The 18606-nt window shown below is 43.7% G+C and overlaps 1 long non-coding RNA gene across 9 annotated transcripts in view; it reads right to left on the minus strand.

Annotated features, from left to right (window-relative positions):
• LOC124987335 (uncharacterized) overlaps window positions 1–17372 on the minus strand; it is a 143958-nt gene extending 126586 nt beyond the window's left edge. For 5 of the 9 annotated variants that reach the window (XR_007109169.1, XR_007109172.1, XR_007109167.1 and 2 more), the window contains exons 1-2: window positions 16993–17372; window positions 5649–5762 (exon numbers count right to left, since the gene is read on the minus strand). This is a non-coding gene — a long non-coding RNA (uncharacterized LOC124987335). Of the gene's footprint in view, window positions 1–5648; window positions 5763–16081; window positions 16226–16992 lie in introns of those variants that run through there. The other 4 variants (XR_007109166.1, XR_007109168.1, XR_007109171.1 and 1 more) reach the window with 4 other exon arrangements.
• Window positions 17373–18606: the final 1234 nt, after the last annotated feature.

The following is an 18606-nucleotide window of genomic DNA, read 5'->3' on the forward strand; positions in this document are numbered from 1 at the left end:
ATTTTGTTACACATGTCAAACAAGACATAATAAATATTTTTCTAATGATGGCTAGAAAGACATCAGAGACCAGTAAAGGACAACAGGGACAGTAAAACAGAGAAACATGCCCAGTTACAGGTGATTAGACTTAAAAGGGTTTAACAACAGTTACAGATCCAACATTTTAAAATTCACTTATTTAAAGTAGAGGTTAGTTAGGTCAAATTTTTAGATCATGTTAAAAAGAAGTACCTAAAAGAAAGCAAGGATAATCACCACCAAATTTGGGATGATGGTTACGTCTTTAAGAAGCCATAAGGGAATATAATCTGGAAACTATATTCAATGATACATTCAATTGTACTGGTAATGCTGTATTTCTCAAACTGGATGTATGGTATATAGGTGTTTATTTTTCTTTACTTATAATTATTTTTCATCTGAAATACTTTCTACTCATTTTTAATATAACCATCAAAATATCTTTAACCAAAAAGTAAAATAAATGAAAACATTCCTCTGGAATTTGAAAGGTCAATGGAAATAGTTGTGCATAGTTTCAAACATTCTGCTAAACTTAAAAGGTAAATATAGGAGCTGAGAATATAACTCAACAATAAAATGTGTATTCATTGTATGCAAGACCCGGGGCTGGATCCTAACCACCAAATTTTTTAAAAGGTAAATATCACTATGTCCCCCTAATATAAGAAGAAAAGTGAAATATGCTGTATCTGTTTTCGATTTTCCAACTTAGTAAAATAAAAAATAAAAAAGGCACAAAAAAATGAACTGCATGATTAGTAGCATCTTACACCTATTCAAAAGCATTAAGAGAGAGACCTAATAATTTGTACTCTAAACATACACCTAAGAAAAACATATTCCAGACTGACATCTGAAAACCTTGGATTTAATCATGAATTTGGTTGGTTGATTTTACTGAGAAAAATAAGAACTGTAATAACTTACCTAAAGTAAGCAAAGGCCTTTCTAAACCCCTACATGGACCCTACCTGTAAAAACTAAGTGCCTCTGGTATCTCTGAAATTTTCCAGAAAGGAAGTGTAGGTCATTCAACAAAATATATTTACTGTATACTACCATAATAGCTATTTAATTGTTATCATTATGATGCAGATATATAATGGAAACAGATGTTCCTTTTTCTATTCAGCAAAGCACAGGAAAAGCACAAACTTGCTGATAATGCATGGACTACTACCATAGCACAATAGAGGCAAAAAAAAAGACATTAGCACATGACAATATTAGTTTTTACTACACTACTAATTGCATAAAAAGTATAACTTGAGATCATTAAATCAATATAATTTTCAGCACTACAGAAGAGAAACAAATAGATTTGTATAACCAGCCTATTTCACATCTGCAGTAGGAGAAATACTTCTAAAAGACTAAGTATATGCAAAATTCTACCACTGCTTTCAGAACACAAGGAAAAGAATGTTATCCTGTTTTCTTTGCTCATGCAACATAAATTAGAATGCAATCTCTAGAGGGAAAAAAAATATGTACTACTATAAATTGGTAGACTCTTTCTGGACAACAATTTGGCAACTGTTATAAAAGAATCTTCAAAAACAGTCTATTCCTTCAGTCCAAGCAATTCCTTTTCTAATAACACATTGTAAGAAAATAACCATAGGAATGATCAAAGGTTTTAAATGTTATTCATTACAGCTTTATTTACACTAGTAGAAAATTAAAAATCTAATTTCTTCAAAAGTAGGGCAATGATTCATTAAAGTATATACTTTAAAACATTTTACAGTTGGGGCTGGAGGTTTAGCTTAATAGTAGAGTGCTTGCTAGCATGCATGAGACCCTGAGTTTGATCCCCAGCATTGAAAAAGAAAAAAAGAAAGAAAACATTATACAGTCTATATAAATGACTTTAATGACAATTAAACTCATATTACATTAAATGCTCAGAGGAGAGGTTTAAGAAAATACTCAAAATACCATTTTTAATTTTTACAAATTCTCTCTTATGAGTAGATGCTACTTTTTAATCAGAAAAGTTACTTTTTCTTTGGACAATTATATTTCTATGCTCTTAGGCATTGTCCAAAGTTTCCAGAAATTCAAATGACACTATAAAAATGTACAGGTAAACTTCCATAAAGTTGTATTGACATATTATTTGATTCTGAAATCTGGCATAGAAAGGAAAGTATTTGTGATCCACATACATAAAACATTTTTTCTTTGTCAAACAGGATCCTAACAAATTAGAAAACATTTTTATGGACTAAACATTATAAACGCTTACTTACAATCTATTGACATGTTTTGTTGTATGCTATTAATTCCAGAAATATTTTCAATTAAAAATTCTTAAACAAATAGTTTATTAATTGCTCTCCCCAGTATGTCAATTAAAAAAAAAAAAGTTTGCCATAGCTTTCCTAGGACTCTTAGTTTCCTGATTCTATTTTTACTAGAAGGAGCTGATTTGTCTTAGGCTATTACTGTCTATTACTTGTAGAAGTCTTGAGGAAAGGTGGGAAGCAGCAAATTCTGGCAATCTGCCTAAAGAGAAATCAATGAAACAAATTAATCCTTCGCTAGCTGCAATGACACAGTAATCCATCATTCAGGGCTGCTTTTATATACCAAATCAGAGAGCAGAGGAAAGAGCCCTGAGGGACATCACAGACAACAACCTACACCAACACTGGGAAAATACTGAAGAATCAGTTTATTTAAAGAGGATAGATTTCAGTTGATTGCCTGTTTCGTCAAATAAAGATTTTTCTTCCACAGTGCAGTGAACCCAAGGGCCAATGACTATATCTTTAGAATTCAGTATCACACATACTGGCTGACACAAATAGGGGATATTTTTAAATAATTAGCATAATTAATACAGTAAAATATCTGACTAGAGTAATGTTACTTTTTCCTTCTAACTTTCTGGTGCTATAAATGTTTCCTGTTTTCAGTAGGGTCTAACTATAAATTTACCTACTAAGCTATAATTTAACTGGACAGTTTCTGGTAAACCACATTTCAAGTACTTCTTTTTTGGGCAGTGGTGGGTACTGGGGACTGAACTCAGGGACACTCCACCACTGAGCCACGACCCCAGCCCTATTTTGTATTTTATTTAGAGACAGGATTTCACCGAGTTGCTTAGTGCCTTGCCATTGCTGAGGCTGGCTTTGAACTCACCATTCTCCTGTCTCAGCCTCCAGGGCTGCAGGGATTACAGGCTTGCGCCACCGTGCCCAGCTTCAGGCATTTCTTCATCCACAAAATATAACACTTGAGATATTTGTAATTTGCTAAGTGCTGTGTTAAGTTTTAAGACTTGAAATGGGGACTGGGGTTGTGGTTCAGTGGTTGAGCACTTGCCTGGCATGTTTGAGGTACTGGGTATGATTCTCCACAACACATATAAATAAATAAAAATGAAGGTCCATTGACAACTAAAAAGTATATGTTGGGGCTGGGGAGGTAGCTCAGTTGGTAGAGTGCTCACCTTGCAAGCACAAGGCCCTGGGTTCGATCCCCAGCACCGCAAAAAAAAAAAAAAAAAAAAAAAAAAAAAAAAAATATATATATATATATATATATATATATGTTAAAAAAAGACTTGAATGTCTAATGTCACCTTTTGTAGTGCAAATTTCAACAAGCAAATCAGATTATAAATAACTTTTTTAAAAATTATAGTAATTACTCAGTTTGTGATAGAGTAGACAGTGTTGAAGGTGTGATTTCTTTTTTAAAATAGACTGTTATAACAGGGTGTGGTGGTATGTGCCTGTAATCCCAGCAACTCAGGAGGTCAAGGCAGGATTGCAAGGTCAAGGACAGCCTTATCAACTAAGTGAGACTCCTTATCAAAATAAAAAATAAAAAGGGCTGAGCATGTAGTTCAGCAGTAAAGCAGCCCTGGGTTCAATCCCTAGTACCAAAAAAGAAAAAAGAAAAAAAAGACTGTAATAATCAATGTACAGCAATATTACACACTGAGTATATTTACTCATACAAAAACATACACATCTAAATTTACTTATGCTTATGTAGAAATTTATGCACCTTGAATATGCTTTACCCAGATAATGTATTCTGAGTAGAACTATTTCCCTAGATGAAAATTAATGACAAGAACTATATAATCACAGTGTATTACTATTGTTAAGTGCATGCATCATTTTCATGGTGGAATGTTAGGAATTAGTAAAAGGTTTTTCAAAAATACACAAACTCAAAAATTTTTTTAAACTATCACAAATGGTCTCTGAAATGTTAAAAAAAAAAAGAACATCTACTCACAGATCCAAAATACAAAAAGAAACTAAATACCTGTTAAACAACCAATTTTTGAGTGACATCTTCAATTCAGAGGTCTGTGGTCATATAATCTCAATTCCTGGCTATGCTGATGCATTTTTAATTCAATGCATGAATCTAGTATTTGTTGATTTAATAAGGTTAGGAGAATTACATTGTTACTGCTACTGATGAACTGTCAGCAATTTAATCTACTGAAAACTTACAGAGGAATATATATTTTAGGGAAGAGAGAGAGGGACAATAGCCATGCAAATTTAATCCCTTCACTACCCATGACAGTGACAAGAGAAAAACCTCTTCTTTCACAGACTGCTTTAGGCTCCAGAGATTTTATTTTACTAAAGATGTTGGCCACCAGCTGATTGAGCTTACAGTGGAAGAATTGTAACACAGTCTTGCAGGTGCACCTTCAAAATTAAGAAAAATAATGTATTTCCCCATATCTGTCCTCTGCCTCTGATTTGAGACACAGGTGGGTGGGCACACACATGCATGTATGCATGCATGCATGACATGGACATGGACACCACACACACACACACACAATTCTGAGCTCTTATTACCTAAAAGGATTTTAAGTAGTCCTTCAGTGACTTCTACTCTCTGGACCCTAAGGTTTCCACATCCACAACATCATTAGCACAGAGGAGGACAGAAGAGAAGGGAGACAATTAACTTTCTTAAAAGCAATTCTGCCAAAATACAACCAAAGGGGAGAGGTTTTCAAGGCTACGTCAAAGCAAGGTGGTATAATGGGATCCAGAATCAGAATAGGGGCTTAAAATTTTTTTAAAAAATCACCAGAGTTGCTGAAACAAACATTTGCAGGACTATTAGAAAGTCTTTTGTACTGCTGCACTGCCCTGCTTGTGGGCTTGTTTCCCGAACATGGACACCTGGGAAGCATGTTGTGCTCCAGCTTTTCCCTGACTTTGAAGAAATGGATAATCTAAGGAGTGGTGTTGCTGCTGGGGTCAGTAAAAGTATGCTAATTGGTGAACCTAATTGCTTCAAGCAGTCCTGCCTCTAAACAGGGAGAGCACAGTTGATGGAGTCAGTCTGTTCCTAATAAAATGAAGAAGCACTGAATTAAACTCCTAAGGAAGGCACTATAAAAGTTTCCACAGTGTAACCAAATGACTTCACCTATGCTATTACCTCTAAGATGACATCTTTGAAAGAAAGCAGACCCCGGTAGGACTCCATATTCATAAATTGGCCAAGGTTAGGCCAGTGAATCTGGATTGATTTAAAAAGCCTTCTTCATCCTTCCAATCAAATGAAGTCATTGTTAATTAGATGCTTTCTGTTAACAATGTCATTCTTCTCCACATTACCTGCTCACACTTGCATCGATTCTAGTGCAACATCTGGAGCCTCAATTCCCCTGTAATCGGTCCTCACAACAGTTTGGCCGGAAGGTAGTGGTATTTCCGTTTCTCAATCCCTGTCTGAAGGAAGATACTATTCAGTGTATTGGTGCCATAGTACATAACAACTTTCTAAATTGAGAGATTATAAAGCAATCTCTGCAAAAACTCTTGAGATATGGTCTCTCAAGATCTTTTTTATGAACCACACACCAGTTTTTCCTGTGCTGTTCCTGACTTGTAGATGGATGTTTTAAAAAATATCGAAGGCCACAAAGTTAACTCCCACTGGCTTTCCAGCTTCTTAAAACCAAGTTCTTCCTTAAAATAGAAAATCGGGGTTTGCTGCCCACCCTTCCCAGACTAACACTTGAGAAAGGCTGGTTACCCAAAACAGGGCAAATTGTCAGGCAGCCCGCGAGAGCTGCAAGGCTCAGCGCTCCAAGCAGTGCCTGCAAAGAAGCGTAATGAAAACGCGCAAAAGCCGCTTCTTTCGACGTTGGATCTCTGAACCGTACAGTTTTGGGAGGGGGCTGGCTCACATTCCCTCGAAGCCCATTCCTAAGAGGTTTGCAGCGCTGACCCGAGAGGACGAAAACTGCCAGTGCAGACCTGGGGTTTGGAAAGCGTGCGCCACCCCACGGCCGGGTCTTGGCTTTCTTCTTGAATCCCCCGCCCCCGCGCAGGTTCCGGGCTTTGTCACTACCCCTGCTCGTGGGGTGATGGCCTTGGGCGCATGAAAGAGCACGGCCTGTCACTGTCGGGACGACATCCCAGTGAGCTGATCCCGCGGCTCGGGCACCTCTGCTGGGGGAGCTACTGTACTTGCGTCGAATGACCCGCCACCAACTCCGAGATCGAGGGTCGGTGCCCGGATGTGGGCCTCGCTTCCGGAACTGTTCCCGTCGTTGTTGAGCACCTGGCTGAAGTTCTGGAGCCCCTGGGGAGAGGGTGGAAGGGGCCCCCTCTACAAGGGAGCGTCGTTCGCTGAATGAAGAATTTGTTCTCAAGGTAGCGCCTTTGTGGAGTGAGGGATGTGAGACACACCGGATTAAAGGCCCTTGAATGCGGTGAGAATGCTCCTGGACTTGGGGCAAGTGCGACCCTAGGGATCTACCTCGCCGAGGGCTGCGGTGATCAAGGGCTCTGGAAGACCCGAGGCCGCTGGAGGTATCTCAGGACCGCGGCGACCCAATCAGAAAAACCTGGTTTACCTTCTTCAGAGAGGACCTAAAGCCAGATAGATCCTGAACTCCATCCCGGTAGGGGAGCTTCTAAGCAGGAGTCACTAGCCAGAGCATGCATTTGGACCTGGGACCTTGTCCCTGACTCTTAGGAGTCAGAAGATCAGTGCTGTGGCCTTGGAGCCCAGTTTGCCATTCTTCCTGGCTTGGGGCCATGGAGGAGTCACAAGCTAGACAGTGAATGTTGATTTCCTAGGGATCCATAGAGGGCATAACCGCACTGAAGTTACGCAGTGACTGAATGGACGGAACCACATCAAGACAAGAACACTGCTAGTTCAGAATCTTAATTGCGTATCTTCAAATCCTTGACCTTGAAGCTTTCTCATCCAGAGACACATACTTCTCCGCAAGAGGGTTTGGGGAAATTAAGTTTCGTGGGACACTTTCATTCCGGTTATGTTGGCTTAGGGAGGAAGATGGTCCATCGCTGCAGTCTTAAACAACTATAGTCTCTCAATGCAATAATATATAGATGATTAGAAAGTCATTTCTCCTTCCCCTTCCAAAGAGAGCTAAACCCTGAAGAGTTAAGGTTATTTTTCTCCAAAGCGTAAAACTTGCAAAACCTTCAAGAACATCACCGTCCCTCCCTGATGGGTTTCCATTCACAAAAAGAAAACGTGAATAGATTTTTCTTTCTTTCCATTTTAGTGCTTGCTTGAACCTAAATTCTGAACTTGAGCAGAGTGAAACACTCCATTATACTCTAGAGACTCAACTAGAACTGAGCAAAGATAAACCAAGCAAGTAAAAGGGAAGGTGCTGAGGAAAGAGCAATGAGCAGAGGTCCGAGTGGATGCTGCACAAGGGTTGCTCTGACCTGACCGCCAGGACCCAGCACTAGAGCAAGTAAATCCCAGGACTCTTCGCCGCTGGGTTCTAGGCAGACCTGGACTAAATACCACCACGTGCTCAGGGCTGGAGCTCTGCTTTTGCGGGCGGTTTGCGCGCGCATGCACATGGATGCGTGCTTCTCTGTGATGGCTCTGGAGCCTCTCAGAAGTTGTCCAGACAGTCTAACTCCCGGAGTTCCTGCAAAGCGCGGTCACTTGACAGTTTTGCTCACACTAGAAGAGGGGTCGCTCTAGCCCAGGAAAGCGAGTAGGTTGAGGAATTGGGCGTATAGCCACTAGTCCCATGCAGGGAGAAGACTGATAGAGTGGTGGAATCCAGGATGGGGTAGCATCTTTCTGGGCTAGGGGCTCTACCTCGCCAATGGACCAGGTCACTTGTCAACCCGAGCTCTCCAAACTCTCTGTCCCTTCCAGCAGCCTGGCAAAACCCCCTGCCAGCCCAACCTGCGCTCCCTGGTGGCTCTCAGGTTCTCGCCCCTGGAGGCACTGACACCTCTAGAAACAAATAGCACCAACGCCGCTTTACCATCCTCCAGATCCCGGCCTCGCCCTCCCTCCAGATCCCTACCTCGCCCGGGCCCCAGTCACAGAGCAATGACTCGCCAGTGTTTGGGGTAGTTGTTGTTCTTTTAAAAGTATATTAAAGGATCATTGGCGTCTCCCCGTCAAGTCATTACGCCTTTATCCCCATCAATTAACCACACCTCAGAGGATTGCTATTAAGAGCTAAATTGAGCTGCAAAAGTAGGTATCCCGTTTCAGGCAGATGTTGTTATCTCCCGCTGAGAGGCGCGGCCGGCGGGGCCCAACCATCAACTTCCTGAGTCTGCAGCCTCTCGGGACAGGGCTGACCTCCTGACAATATTGGTGCTAAAGGAGCTAGATGGAGGGGAGAAAGCCATTGCCCCCGCTGCGCACATCAGTAGGAACGGTCTCCTGAGCTATGCCAGGAAGAACGCAAAAAAAAAAAAAAAAAAAAAAAAGAGCCGTGCGTTTTTGCGCAGAAAATTGGAGAGTGTCCTTAGGGCCCCGGCTCCCTGCTGAAAACCCAGAAGGAGGGATGCGGGAGAGAGGGCAAACTAGCGAGTTGGGCTGGCAGTCCTCCTCCATCCCACCCACTTCCTCTTCTTGCTCCTCTAGCCTCCTTCCCTGGTAGCTGACCCTCAAAACCCCAGAATTTCATGTGGATAAAGGCACGGTGCTGTGGAACTAAAGAATCCGGGACAGAAACGTGACATTTAGGACAAAGGAGGTTCACGTGAGATCTCCGGGGCCTTCCTACCAGATGTGTCTTTCCAAGCTTTCTCACTTCAGTCACTCTTGAGGACTTGAGGCACCTCTGTCGCACGCAGTTGGGAGACCCTGGAGAGCTGAGGAAAGGAAGGAACAAGGGGACATAGCCCTCACTGCGGTTACAGGGCTTTCCTCCCGATGCTGGCCACAATAAATTTAGCCAAGGCTAAAGGAGATTAATTTCCCAGCATAATCCAATTAAAAGATTTCTAAAGTAATCTTTTTGCGAAAATGAAAAAAAAAAAAGTGCGCGACTAAAGAGAGGACTGGTTTTGATGACAGTGATTTATCGCCTCAGCACAGCACGCACGGGACGCTTGCTCTCCTGTACGCAATTGACCAGCGAATCCGGTCCGCATCTCCAATCCAAACCTTCGCTTTCCTGAAAGACAGACATCTATCACGCGAACCTGGGCAGGAAAGAATGTATAAGGGACTGGGATTGCTTACAAGCACCATAGACTTTTTTTAAGTGCTATTAGATTTATGGTCTCTTTTTCGACGCCCATCCAGAGTAATTAGCACATATGTTCTAAATAGATGATAGTTTTGTGAGCAATAAAGCAATTACCCATCGTTGGAGCTGACAGTTCTTCCAACTAAACTCCAACCAGCAGCTAATTGGAAAAGTCATTTCAACTACATTGTCTGCAATTAGTCCTGCTAAACTACTACACCCCAACTAGCTGGTTTGAGGTTAATTTATTCAGTGTTGTATTTGCATGGACAAGCCTTTGCCACGAAGGGACTTGCCTTTTGCCCCTCCGGACTGCGCCCTGGGATTAGAGGAGCAGGTGGGAGTTAACAACTGATATTTTGGAGCCCCGGGTGGCTCCCAGAAGAGGGGTCGCCCTACCGCACCTCAGGTTCAAGTTCAGTGTCCAGCTTGCTGCACACCAACAGAGAAAACCATTGTTTTTCCTATTGAGTAGTAAGCAGAGGAAACAGCTCAGTTTATGCTACCAAAACCTTTATTTAAAAAAAAAAAATCACCACACAGGAAGGGACTGGATTCTGAACATGCCCTTCACCCGCACACCCATCATGGCCCCGGCCACCCCACTATTCCTAAGGGATAAATGTTAATTAGGCCTGCCAAATCCTAAGTTCTGAGCCCTCTGTGGAAAGAGGGAGCCTCCAATTCTCTGAGTAGTTCCAGGAAAGAAAAGATTAGAAAGGTCAGGAAGCCCTATTTCTGCCTTCAGCCGCTCTAAGCATAAATTCACTTTTCCTTGAAACTGGGGTTTCTCCCTGACTTTTTTCCTACCCACTTCTTCTTTTCCTTCCTTTCTTCCTAAAGTTAAACCAACAGGTCCAGGATTTGTGCACAATGAGTGGAAAAAATGTGTTTAACGTTGGTTTGACGCCCCACCGGAGCGTCCAAATATCCAGTGGCTGGGATTCTTCTACTTAATTTAATCTTTATTGGTCAGCGCAGTTTCTATGCTCCTATTCATCAGGAAACCCAAGGAAATGTATCGGTTGGGGTTCAGAATTGAGGGCAGGAAGGAGAGGAATTAAAGAGGGATTAATCCTCCCCCACTCAACCTCTAACTTTGGAACTGCAATCTCTAGCAGGTTGGTGACAGGAGAAGGGAGACTCAAGGTCCCAACCCTGACAACCAAGTTTCTTTGGGATGTGGATACGGGGCAGAGAAACTGGTAGGTTAAGATGAGAACTTGTAGCCCTGGTAACTGAGTATTCCCTTAAAGAAATGTACAGCAAAGTGTCCCAGGCTCTGGAAGCAATGTGAATTTGCTTAGAATATGGAGGAGTCCACTTAGGGGATAAAGCCTGATGCTTTCTTCCTAGAAACTAAATATCCTTTTCTGGGTAACCATTCATATTAGATACCCATATTTGTTTTTGAAATTAATGTAACACTATCTAAGGAAGACAACTTGAATGATGTTTAGTCAGTATAAGACTTACTAAAATTATTCTAAGTTCAATAGAAATTGTAAAGAATTGCTCGGCTTCAAGTATTTGCGGATATGTATGTATAGAAGAAAAACTTTTTAACTGCCTAATGCTGGGCTCTTATTTTCCACTTATTTATTGTGATTTACCAATTTAATTCCAAGCAAGAACAAAAGAAAAAAAAATCTTGGAGAGAAATTCAAAGTAAAGGTCTTGTCTTACCCCATTACCTCCCACCTGTCACATCATCTCCACCCTCTGAGGAGAAATCCTCTTGTCAGTGTGACTTCCAGTTGAAAACGGAAAGGAAATAAGACTACTTCACTAAAAGGCTGTTTGTATTCTCAATTATTTGCTTTTTTTTTTCCCCAAAAAACTTAATTATGTCCAGAAAGTGAGAACAAGAAAAAGCTGAAGAAAGAATCAGCTGAAAATATAACCTGGATTTTGTAGAGAAGCTAAATGTAGATGTATATGCCTACTTTGCATAAAAAGCAAAATAAGTCATCCAATACCCCCCAACAGAATATGAGAAATATTTATATAAACACCCATGTGCCCAGGAAAATCTCTAAGCACATGTGTGCAGAGATGCAGTTTAATGTGAGCTCAGCTAGCTGTACACATGCATGTATTCAATTCTGGAGTAAAGGCATTTTTGTTGCTCCCATAGTTTCTTTGCATTAAGAGCGATTAGATGATGTCTATTCAAAGTTGCTGATCCAGAGAGAAAATAAGAGTAGATAAAAGGAGATTTCAAGTGACCTCCTCATCCCTTTCACACCAACCTGAGCCCTAGAATAGCCAAGGATCAACTAGCACAAAAGCCCTTTCCTTTCTCTTTTCAGCTTCAGAAGATTTCATGCAAGGGGTTAACAATAAAACACAGAACTATCCCTGAGTTTTGTTAGATCATGCATCTGGAATACTTTATTAACTCCTCCCATAGATGAGCTACATTTATTTTTTCACCTCTGACATGGGTAAATAAAATATACATAGCATAGCATGGGTCATAATTATTTACTGCTACATGTGGTTTGTATCAGTGGTGTACTGTGCTCATTCTTTTTCATCTAAACTTTACCTAAACCTTCTTTCTCAATGATGGGAAGACACTGTAATAAACATATCTTTTCACTGACAGTTTAGAAGGAAATGTTAGGCTTACTATTTAGATCAACCTTTTGATAGGTAAACACGATTGCAGTATGACTACAGCTACCACAGATCTGCTGGCTTTTCCAGCCAGTATTTTTCCACTAGTTTATGTCATAGACAGTGGAGAAAGTGACATTAAAGACTTAAACATATTCAAGTAGTTTTTAGTCAGTGAAATGTCCAACTCAGATCTACTTCTGATGGGCTAATCCTGTAGTAAAAGAAATAGGTGCTCTGACAGGTAACTATTAAGGGAAATGATTATATAGTGCAGATTGTATTGTCAGTGTGCTGTAACTTCAAACTTCAACTTTCATTCAAATCCAACCCATTTTCCCTGGGAAGAATAGCCATGCAGTTATTCTTCACTCAAATTGGGCATTTAAAATAAAGAAATGTGTTTTATAACATAAAAGTCTCCAGTTCTTTCTTTCTTTTTGCACAAATGCATTTAGATAGCCAAGACTTGGTATTTTTACAAAAAGTAAATATTTGGCTCTGGCTTCACTGATGTGCTAGAAATGATTGTCACTTTTCCTTCTCTAAAAAGGCTTGATTTGCATCCAAAGGTCAGCACTTGCTCTCCAGCCATCCTCCCACAATGCTACTTCTGAGCCCTCTGATTGGGAACCCAGGCATAAAGGGGGAGTGCTCCCTTATCTCTCTTTTCCAAAACATATGCTTTAAGTGGTCAGTCTGAGATAGAAAAACTAAACCGATTACTAAGGTAAAGCACTTATCTCTGAGCTTTTCAACCCAAAGGTGACAAAGAAGAAATGCCTGGGCTACCAGAGTGATAGTGAGCACTCAAGCCTGGGTCTATGGTTCATTCAACTATATGGGCAGACTAAGAATACACAGACCAAAAGAAGAAGCTTGGCTTTTAACCTGGCCTTCCTACACTGGTTTTCATATTGACAAAGGCAGAACTTTTTACAGCTAAGCAGCTGCAATACAGACTGATTTCAGTCTTAGGAGTAGGGGAGTGATTTTTGAGCTAGGATTGATCTTTTTGTTCTGGTTTCATTTTTTAGTAATCACAAAACATTAGATGAGCATTCTTGTGCCTCTCTCCACCCTTTCCTCCAAAAAATATGTGCAAGACCATTTTAAATACATCTTCAACTGTATACTTCCTAGCCGAAGGGACACTAATTGATTCAGTACCCTTAAAATAAGTTCTTTGGCAAAAGTCTGCATCAAGATCAGAGGAACTGATCTTTCTCCCAAAGATTGTAGGCATATTCATCACTTCAGATAAGCTTGATTAAAACATGGTAATTTCTGTCCTGTGGTATCTTTAAACAGAATAATACTGTTTGTTTGTTTCAGGACTTAGGGGTAAGGAGGAGTTATACAGGATAGTGTTCTATACATATCTGGTCATCTGTAGGATTCTGGGACTCTTGAACTAGATTTAGAAAATGGTTTTACAAAGCCACCTTTGGCAGGGCCCATGCAGGCCTGTAATCCCAGGAACCTCCGAGGTTGAGGCAAGAGGACTGAAAGTTCTAGGCCAGCCTGGGCAAATTAGGGAGACAATGTCTCCAAATAAGAAATAAAAAGGGCTGGGGGTGTAGCTCAGTGATAGTGTCCCTGGGTTCAATCCCCAGTTCAATCCCCAATATCACCAAAAAAACGGGGGAAAAACCCTTTGTTCAGTGTGACTTACCAAAAAGCCAAAGTGAACCGTGGTTTTTGGGAGAGCAAAATACCAATATCAAAGAGGCCATAGGATTAGTGAAGAATGGTTTAGCCCTCACGGTAAGAAAGATGGGGGACGGGAGGCGCGCCAATGCTAACTGGCTAGAAAGACCTTTTAGATCTAGATTCTGGAGCCTGGGACTCAAGTCACCTCTATATATGCGGCCACAGATCTCTGCTGCTGTCTTCCACCAGATCACATTTACTGACTGTCAGGCTGGGAGACATCAAGTGCTGTGTGATAGGTCTTTTAAAAAGTGATTAACACCCAACCATGATGCTAGCAGCCCACAAGACCTGCGTGCATTTAACAGGTCTGTGGGGACCAGGAAGGCAGAGGAGTCCAGAAAAAGAGGCCGTGGAGCCCAGGCCAGAAAAGGCTCTGCCGGTACCTCGCCCCATCTAACCCGGAGAGAGATCTTCAGAAGACGGAGAACAGCGGGCCCCTGCCAGCCTGGTTAACAGCCTCTGGTAGAGTGCTGGGGCAAAAGGCACAAAGGGTCTGAGTCCAAGGACCATGTCCAGACTCAATTTATGTTTCAGGGAGAGAAGGGAGTAGGTAAGAAGGAAGGGAGAGAAATCTGGAGAAAAGAAGGGTGGAAAATGCGTTTTCTACTTCTGAACGTGCCTGGACACGTGTGTGAAATTTCACAGTTTGGGGACCCAGGTCCCCTCCAAAAATATGATCACTTTTTTATTAGGTGTCCTACACAACAGATATCGTTATCTCCTGGTTGGGTGTGGGGTGCATTAGGCCTAGGACGAGAGTGCCAAGTTGGAACAGTATCAAATCACAGTCTTGAAGAAAGAAAGTCAAGGCTCCCCAGGACCTGGGCTGACTGACCCCTGTCTCTCCACCGAAGCCATTTTGCTGGAGGCGGGGCTGGGAATACAAGTGGAGCGCTCTGTGGATGTGCAACTGAGGTTGGGAAGCACAGGGTCAAGACGAAAAAGTGAGCCCAGAGTGATGCTTAAGCCTACTGAGTCCCAGAGAGAGCTATGCCCTTCTGGAAAAGCTTCGGTTTCTCCCTGACCCCTCTCGAAGTGGGCACATTTGCCCCGAAGTAGCGCTAGTGGCTCCTCTCCGAAAACCAAGGGCTTCCGCTGCTTTGCTCACCGCTACCAACAGCCATCCACCCCCACTCCTTAGACTACGGATGCTGGGAACAGCACTCTCCCTCTTCTTTCCAGAAGAGTCCTCAGCTTCGCCTAAGGCCTCCAGGGCCCGACTTCACCCGCCCCCAGGGTCATGCTGTGTCCCAGGGGCCTTTGCAAGTTTGGTGGGAGCGGGAAGAGCCCATACCGAGGATGGGTAGGCATCACTGCACTCCCCCACCCCCACCCCGGCTCAGCTGGTCCTCTCGCCACCTTGCCTTAACTCTCGCCTGAAAGGCCTGACCCTGATCCAGTCCTGACAGGCAAGGCTGGCTCATTCCGGAGCCCACACAGACCCCGGGCGGGGTCCGGGCGGCCGCTCCCCGCCCCCCACCCCAGCCCTGCGCGCCCGCCCTGTACGCCCTCTGACGCAAACGGCGCGCCCCTGCCTAGCGCCAGGGAAAGCGCTTGTTGGTTTTAATTGAGGCTCTTCCTTTCTCTCTCTCTCTCTCTCACACACACATACACACACACACACACACACACACACACACACACACACACACACACACACCACACACACACACACACCCCCTTGGTCCCCACTCAGGGGAGACGACCCCCTCCCTGCCACCAGTCCCCTTGACGAGGCATGAGGAGTCTGGCTGGGCTGCAAGGCTGCAGATCCTAGTGCTTTGCCGCCGCTGGTGCAGTAGCAGCAGCAGCAGCAGCAGCAGCTTCTCCGCTTGGGAGAACGGTTTGATGTCCCTTTTAATCCGCTGACACTATCGCCCACATCAAACAGACAGCCATCGATTGCGTTACATTAAGGGATCGCATTACAAACGGCGCCCGCAGGTGGGCGGCAAAAGCCGAGCTCGCCAGGTCCTGGCCGCAGTCAGACAAGATGCGAGCACCAGAGCCCGCCCGCTGCACTGCAGCGAAGGCTCCGCACTGGCTGGAACCGCAAAGCTAATGCTAAGCCTGAAGGTCCACAGTCCCGCTTCCCCAGCGCCCGCAGCCGTTTCCCGCCGTAGCGGGGGCGGGGTAGTTTGGGAATAGCTGATCAAAATGGGAGAAACCCGTATTGAATTTGAACTGATGACGGGCTGGCAGGATTCTTACCTCCTTGGAGGCGACGCGGCGGGACAGAGGCCAAGCAAGGGCAACTCCCGAATAAGGCCCGGGGGAAAGTTCTCCTCGTCCAGCCCTGGCTGCCTCGACTCCTGTCTCCTGTGTGAGAACCAAAACTGCCTCCCCTGCCTGACTGTGTTACCAATCCCAAGTTCAAAAGAAATGATAATCATTGCGTTACTTGCCTGATGGGGCAGGACTTGGCCGAATCTCGCTTCTGGTGCCCACGACGCACAGTCCAGGGTCCGAGCGCGATTGGGCCTGTGGACCCGGCGTCCAGCAGGCCTCCGGTTCCCTGGCGCTGATTCCCGCTTCCTCTCCCACTTTCTCCTTCTCTCCGCGTTCTCTTTCCCTCTCAGTCTCCCTCTCTATGCCTGCTTCCTCTGCTCTTGAACTCCCTGCCTCTAACTGTACGGGAAGTAAAATTTAAATTTGTACATAGATTTTCCTTTTTTTTTTTTTTTTTCGCTCTTCCTTCCTTTCTTTATTTCCTCCTTTTTTCCTTCTTTCTTTCATTTTTCGGTCTATTTCAATCATGTTCGTTTTATCTTTTAACTGACCAGGAAACACAAGCACATTTATTTGGGCAGAGGGGCTAGGGCAAGGAGCCCCTACCACCCCCCGGTCGCCTCCTCTTCATCAACTGCGTACAATGGGCTGCCGCACGCGGAGTGCATTGGCAGTCTCTCCATTATTCAAGCTGGAGGGGCTGCGGGGCAGACAAGAGAAAGCCTTTATTCTGCTCTTTAAAATCTTCGCTCGTCACTAAACGGTCTACGACTCGCGACTTTGCAGACTAGAGAGACCGAGAAGCGCAAAACGTACCCCAAACGCGCAGTGCTTCACAAACCCCTCCCTGGTGAAATTTAAAGTGAGAACGAGTATTAAAAAACAAACCCTACCTCTGTCAATACAGCGTGGCCATTTACTTCCACCTTTACCTGAGGGCCTGTTGGAACTCGGAACGCTCGAGCTGAGTCAAACTTTTACGCTCTCCCCAGTCAAGGGGTGGGCGGGAAAGCGCGGTTCCCACCCCTGGCGGCGGCAACGGCGGCTTTGTCACTCCGCTCCGCTCCGCGCCCGCCTGAGCCTGCCTAGGGGAGCGATCTCAAAACGAACGAGGGGGGTGCAAGTGTGGGATTGGAGAATATGTAACTAATAGAAGTATCATTTTCTCCCAGTACGATCTTTCAAGGAAAAAAAAATCCATTGAAAGAATTTTCAAAGTGGTGTCTTCGTTTGGAGAAAAGGCACAGGCTGCCTGCGGGGAGGGGAGGAGGGACTCGGTTATGTGCCGCCCGGGAGCGGCTCCCGTCCGCTAGGTGGCAGCCGGAGCCAGCGATTCCTGCAGGCCCCGCGGCGGGACCCGCTCCTCCCGCCTGCCCCTCCTTCTGCGACCAATCACCTTCGGGAATCGGGGTCTTAGTATCTACACCACCACCCCCGCCTCCCTCTCGCTCTTGCTCTTGCTCGCTCTCTCCCTTCTCCTCCCCCTCTCCTCGTTCGTTTGCTCTTTTCCTGGGACTCCTGGCCGCTCTAACAGCCCCCGACACACAACAATATGAGGACTTACTACTGTTTTATTAATAAAATTATTTAAGTATTGTTTGGAGTATGAAACAGTCTGGGGATTAAAAAAAAGGATGAAGATGAAAACAACGGGTTGATTGGAAAGTTTATTTTAAAATCATCTTTGGGATGAATAGGAACCGTCGATTCGAATCGAATTTGTGGCAATAGCTGTAAATTTCACGAGTGTGCTTGGTCGTAATTAAGCCTTTAAAATCAAGAAATACTTTGGATCAAAAAGCAGGATGACCCTACCTTTTTTCTTTAAAAAAAAAAAAAGTACATAAAATGAGCAAAATTCAGACTAAGATTTTGGTTCTATGTAAAAGAAGAAAACAAACTAAACCCAGTATATTTCAGAAATCATTAAAATGATGGGGTTTTAGTCCCATTAAATTTTTCCTAACACTGAATGATTTTTCTCTTCACGTTCATGAAATCTAATTCTAAAAACTTTTCAGAAGAAATAAAAATAATATCATTCTCATTCTAGTTTTTTTTCCCATTATAAGGCATTCTCCCCCTCTTCACCCCTTCCCCCCCTCGGGTGCGTGTGTGTGTGTGTGTGTGTGTGTGTGTGTGTGTGTGTGACCATAGACGACCCATACTAATCAGGTCTCAGAGTAAATAGCAGCGCAGGGCGATCTCAATGTAAATTGCGCTTGTCAGAAGCACACCCCCCTCCCTCACTTTCTCTCCTCCTCCCCTCGCTATCCCAGACTGTAGGTAGCTAAGAGGGAGGGGAGGAAAAAAAAAAAAAAAGAAAGAAAGAAAGAAAAAAGAGGAGGGGGAGGGGCTCTCTAGCCAATGGCGTGCAGGAGGCTTGGCTAACCTTAGCCTCCCATTTTCTCTCCCCCCCGATTCAGGGCTCTGACCAGTCAGTCGCCTTTGATTATCAGTTGCCAGCAGCCCTTCTCTTGGCTCCTTGACACGAGCTCCATATAAGG

Source organism: Sciurus carolinensis, chromosome 6 (assembly GCF_902686445.1).
Source record: "Sciurus carolinensis chromosome 6, mSciCar1.2, whole genome shotgun sequence".
Lineage (NCBI taxonomy): Eukaryota > Metazoa > Chordata > Mammalia > Rodentia > Sciuridae > Sciurus > Sciurus carolinensis.